This window comes from Triticum dicoccoides, chromosome 7B (genome assembly GCF_002162155.2).
Source record: "Triticum dicoccoides isolate Atlit2015 ecotype Zavitan chromosome 7B, WEW_v2.0, whole genome shotgun sequence".
In the NCBI taxonomy this organism is placed as follows: Eukaryota; Viridiplantae; Streptophyta; class Magnoliopsida; order Poales; family Poaceae; genus Triticum; species Triticum dicoccoides.
Genome location: NC_041393.1, coordinates 670087248 through 670093371, shown reverse-complemented (window position 1 = coordinate 670093371; position 6124 = coordinate 670087248).

Below are 6124 nucleotides of genomic sequence, written 5' to 3'. Positions count from 1 at the left end.
CGCCGCCTGCCTCCCTCCCCCCAGTGAGCCACCGCCGCCCGTCTCCCTCCCCCAGTGCTCCGCCACCACCGGCTCCCTCCTCCAGCGTGTCGCTGCTGTCCGTCTCCCTCCCCCAGTGCAGCCAGCCTCCTATCCCCGCTGCAGTATGAGCTGCATCAGCAGGGAAGGCAGCTGCTTCACCAGTAGCAGCGCCGCTGCTGACGCTGCAAGGGGAGGCAGAGGTGGGTTGAGGCACATGCGACAAACGCATTCCGAGGAAGGCCGTCAAGCTTAAGAAAGGTGAGGTGGCGCTCGATCGATTTGTGCTCTAGGAATGCAGTTTTAGCAGATTAGTTGATCTTCCTGTTGAACTTCATTTCAAAATTATGCGTGTTGATCCGCCCATCATTGCTGGCCGTCAGCGGCGGAACCAGGGTGGCAGCCAGGACCTTGTCGTGCTCGTCTCCAACTACTATCAAGGTATGCATGCACATCTGTACTTCAGCCAACAAAAGACAGTAGGGATTGGTATTATGATTTGTGTGTTGATTGGTCCTGTGTGTTACTTTAATGTTGGACTGAAGAATCTGACATTAAAATGAATCATCTACAAGCTGGAACATGGAGCTTGCGGCTTATGTTTGTTGTAGTTTGAACTTAGGCTCGCCCCTCTCTTGTACTTCAGTTATTCTTTAGTTTTCAGTATTGGTGTAGTCTGTATGGTGAATATGAAGTTCCTTTTTGAACTTCTCCGGTTAATATACATGAACCTGGTCATCTTTTTTATATGTACTTACATCGGCTCATCAAGTTGTTTGTGTACTTGTAACACTAATCAGTTAAGATCTCGAGAGAGGTAAGCTCAGAGAAAAAAATACAGAAGTTCAAAGTCGATAAAAAGGGGATGTTTGTGCCATCTCCTATGTGTTGCTCTCTTTGCTTCTCCCCACCGGTGACTCCCCTGCAGTCCCCTCCTACAGTTTAGTCCATGAAAAATCACAGAATAGTTGGTGTGTGTGCAGAAATATCGTCAGTGCAAGTTGCAAAATTCTGTAAGTTTAGATATATCACCTAAATAAGTAATGATTTGCAGTGAGTTTCTTCAAAATTCTGTAATGTTTAGATACATCACCTAAAGTATCGTTAGTGCAAGTTTGAAAATTCTGTAAGTTTAGATATATCATAAAGAAAAATTGATGAGTCACCATCTGCTTTATATTCATGTTCTCTGTAGCATATGTAGCAGTGGGACTGACTGGGAGTGATCCTTGAACCATTTGATTAAACGCCATGGTTTCCAACAATGGTAATGGTACTAGAAAGTGTTAGAGGCCATGAAGCCTCTTGGCTTCTTCAATAAGCAGATTTGGCTAGTCCTGAAGCGCCTCCTCAAGTTTCTGAGTACGCGATGCATCGATGGACGCATCCTAGGCGGTCAAGCACGATGTGTCTTGTCCTGCACCTAGAAGCTTTGGAGGCGATGTGTTGCCCTTAGTACTTTCTTAACAAATCCATCAGTGCTGGCTCTTATAGAACTTGAAATTACCTATCTGCCACGGGGATGTACTACCCTCAGTCCTCTCTCAACAAATCTAGCACTGCAGGTTGTGTGGTGCACCAAGTATTGCCGGTGGCGATGAATGCTTATATATTTCTGCTTTCATGTATTAAACCTTACAGTCTGGTACTATTTCTTGATAATATGCGAACTGAAAGAAAGGTTCAACTATTTGTTATTTTAGCTGAGTTTAATTTTTTATTCTAGATTAGTTCAAATTCGTATTCTACTTCAGTTCAATTTCTAAAATTTTGTTTAGTGTTATACATACCCAGGACTAGAACTCTTGGATGATTATGTTAGATGAGTTAATTAATTAACTATGTTTTCCAACCTCAGGTGCAACCTTGCCAGTAGCATGATGGCGGTTCCTCTATTTCTATTGTTGCTGCTCCAAGCCGCAACACCTCATGCCGTCATCATCTCTACAGGGCCACCGCTCCAACCTGTCCCCTGTCGCAGCCCACCACTCGTTGCCGATGCACTCCAACCCGAGGACCTCCATGATGGAGGTTGCCTCGCAGCCTAGCGATAAGGTAACTCATCTTCCTTGTGCGCCCTTCGCCCACTGTGCACCCTGACTTGACTTGTAGTTCATTGTTCAAAAGAAATATATGTGTCCACAGGGGTCTCGATTCAGTTTCAATTCCTATTTTTTGTTTAGTCCAATTTTGAATTTTAGTTCATTTTAATTCTTATTTTTAGTTCAGTCCATTTCCCCTCCCCCAGCGCACCTCCGCCGCCCCCTGCCCCAGCGCGCCGCAGCCAGCCCCCTCCCCCAGCGCACCTCTGCTGCCCCCTGCCCCAGCGCGCCATTGTCGAAACCTTGCCGGGCATGCCGCCATCAGCCCCCTGCCCCAGCACGCCACCGCCACGACCTCCCTCCCTTAGTGCGGCGCCGCCTAGCCCCTGCCTCTGTTAGAAACAAAAGTACAATTTTGCTAATTCCTGCAGTTCTGTGGTTAGCACAAACTGGTGGTTCATTTTGCTAATTCTTGCGGTCTACAATTTCCTTTTGTTTTGCTAAAACTGGTAATTTTGGTTTGACAGAAGATGGTGAACTGTGGGAGTACTTCCCTTGCTCTTTTTGCTACATCAAGGTCAAAAAAGCCCTTCATCTGCATCCATCTGCGGGAGGAACACTGCTTTGACATCAGGAACGCTGTGAGAGAGCCTCTCCTCTCTTTTCCTTTTGCCTTCTAATCCCCAAGTATTCGTTATTGCATATTAGTTTTGATCAAGACATAACCTTCAGCTAATAAACTGTTCTTGCTGGAAATGCATTTACAAAATTATTGACATCTTTTTGTTAGTAAGGCTGTAAGCAATCTGGAGATCCCTAGTATGGCACTGTATGTTTCTTTATACAATCCCAAATGGATTATATAGCTCCTGATAATAGAATAAATATTCTGGAAAAAGCTCAAATACTATCATACTTAAAAAAAATATGACGAGCACTTGCAATGTACATAGTTTTTGCAGAAAAGATTTCAAAAACTCTGGTTCACCGATTTAATGAGTTACTATAAGTTCTTCCTAATATCTACAGTTCTAGTTGAGGAATTTAGGTAGTTTATTTTTCTAACCCTCGACTGTTTATAGTTCATTAGTTCATTGTCACTACACACATTGTTTACAAACTTAAAGTTTAGAAGGTTGCTTGTATTTAGTACTTCTAATTGCACTATTTAAGTCCAAATGTTTACTTTGCATGATGGAAAAAATTGTCTATCGTGTAGTTCCTCCACTAGAGCCACTGCGGCCCATGGCAGTCCATGGTGGCAGAGTTCATCGCATCCATCAGCCCAAACCCGTGGCTTCAGGGCCTCCGAGTTTTATCGTGGCCATCAGTTCGGACACCTGCGTCACTGCGTGTGTTGCAATCATGGCCATTTGTGTCACTACGTGCTCTGTCACCGGCCGCCTGCTCACCGTGACCCCTTCCACACTCCTTCCTCTCCCTGAAGCCGCTCGTGCCCTGCCAGGCTTGATATCCTGCTGCAGCGATGAGCTCCTATACATCGCCAAAGTTCCATACCTGCTCAACAGCACCAGCACGAGGATGCAGCAGCTAGGCTGAACCCCAGTTCGTGCTTCAAGGTCAAGTACGCGGACGCCTGAGAGGAGGTATCCATCTCTCTCTTCCTGCTCCTGTGCTTTATTTGTACCAAGCTTTTGCAAAGATGCTTAAATGCACATGTTTCTTGTAATCTTTACATACACACTCTTTCTATTTTGTCCCTCGCGTAGTCACTTTTCCTTTTGATGCTTAAAGGCACCTTCAGTGCAGGTTCTCCGGTGCGCCAAGTATTCCCGGCAGCGATGCCTGCTTACGTATTCCTCGTATGATTCGCCACGGTCACGTCCTCCTCCTGAGATAAGAAGAGCGACAAGGAGGTAAAAGGAACACCAGAATTTTACAAATTCTGCAGATGTAGCACGTATTTGCCATTTTGCCAAAGTAGTGAGTCTATGTGCTGATGTTTCTCTTATCTTCTCTTGGATGTATTTGTCTAGATGGAGAGCACTGTCCTTTTTTCGTGGAGCTGGCGCTGCTGCAGTACGGCCCAGTCAAGTTTCCCACTCCTCTCCGTCTGCGACTCCACTGCCGCGTCTTCCCCATCTCCGGGTCGTTCCAGTATGGGGCCTTGCCGTCGTCCATCGCCTCGGTGCGCTCGGCGCGGCGTGGTCAACATACGAGTATCCATCTAGTACTCCCTACTACTCCAACCGCTGGCCTCACCGCCCCCTAATTCTCCCACCGCTGGCCCAGGGTATCCCTCTACTCACCCACACCCCTTGTTATTCTACGGCGACAGCAGCCTCACACCGCAGCCGAACCAGTGAACCCTCGTACTCCTCTCCACGTGGGCATCCACTGTCGCGTCTTCCCCGGCTCCGCGTCGTCCCCTTCCTAGGCCTCGCCGTCGTCCACCGCCTTGGTGCTCTCGGTGCGGCGTGGTCAATGTGGTCAACGACCGACTTCCATCGGAAGAGTACTGTACGTGGAGAGGCTGACAACTGGGTCCAAGGACATAACCCAGTTTTTTTGTGATTTGCCAAGTAAGTCGCTTTGTCAGGCCTGTCGGGCTGCAAATCTTTCAAGACGAGGAGAGCTTCATTCGGCTGGCCGAGAAAATGGCCTATCAGTAATGAGAAATGGGCTGTACATTTTTATAACACATCAAACCGACAATTAGTTTCAAATATCTTTTTTTCATTTCGGGATTTTAAATTACATTAATTTTTATGCGTGGAGAATTTGTTGGATTTTATATTGATATACATTTATTTTTAAAATCAGTTTGAATGTGAGTCGAAATTTCGGGATTATAAACAGTTCGGACCGCACCGAAATATGCAAAATTTCGTATAATTTTTTAACCGTGGCCACAATATGGGCTGTAATGCTAACAAAAATAATATGGGCTCCAAAAAAACCTTAAGAATTAGCAAATGGCTGTAAATTATTAGAAATAATGGCAGATGGGCTGTATGCTGTTTTCCATAGATTTGTGGCTTTCCTAAAAAAAGGTTAACGCACAAGCAGTGACTGTTGGATGGCCATCCAATGGCCGTCGTGCTTCTTCAATCTCTGCTCTTTCTGCTCCAGCCGCTCAAACAAGCGCCGGCGGGACTTCCTGCTTCCTCCTCCCCGTGGCCTGCTGTGCTGCCGCGCAGGCCTCACCGCCCCACCGTACTCCCATCGCTGGCCTAGCCATCCCTCTACTCACCCACACCTGCTGTTATTCTCCGGCTACGATGGACGAACCAGTAAACCCTCGTTCGGTCGTACTCCCCTCCGCATGGGAAACAACTGCTGAGTCTTCCCTGCCTCCGTGTCGTTCCCTTCCTAGGCCTCGCCGTCGTCCACCGCCCTGGTGCTCTCGGCGCGGCCTGGTCAACGTGGTCAATGACCGACATGCATCTGAAGTGGACTGTACGTGGAGAGCCGGACAACTGGGTCCACGGCCTCACGCAAGGAAATGCCTCCTTATTACGCGCAAAATAATGATTCCTCCACCTAACATCAGGGACCCACCGAGAGGGCCTTAGTATTTCACGAAAAAACGTTACCGCCACTGACAGCTCGGATCCACCAGCTATATATTCGCACGCAAGGAAGTGCCTCCTTATTACGCACAAAAAAATGAATACTCCCCCTGTTAGCTGGGACCCAGTATAGTGGCAGGCTGACTTGTGGGCCTACTAAGTTCACAGGGACGGAGGGCTTTGTCAACTTAGTCAATATGCATGATTCTAGCTCCAGTGACCGTACGATGTCCATCCAACGGTCGTAGTGCTTCTTCAACCTCTGGTCTTCTTGCTCCAGCCGCCCAAACCAGCGCCGGTCGTGCCTCGTGCTCCTGCCTCCCGTGGCCGGCTGTGATGCGGTGGAGGCCTCACCACCCCCTACTACACCCACCGCTGGCCAGGCCATCCCTCTACTCACCCACACCCCCTGTTATTCTGTGGCGACGGCAGCCTCACACCGCAGCGGACCAGTGAACCCTCGTACTCCTCTACGCGTGGGCATCCACTGCCGTGTCTTCCCCGGATCCACGTCGTCCCCTTCCTAGGCCT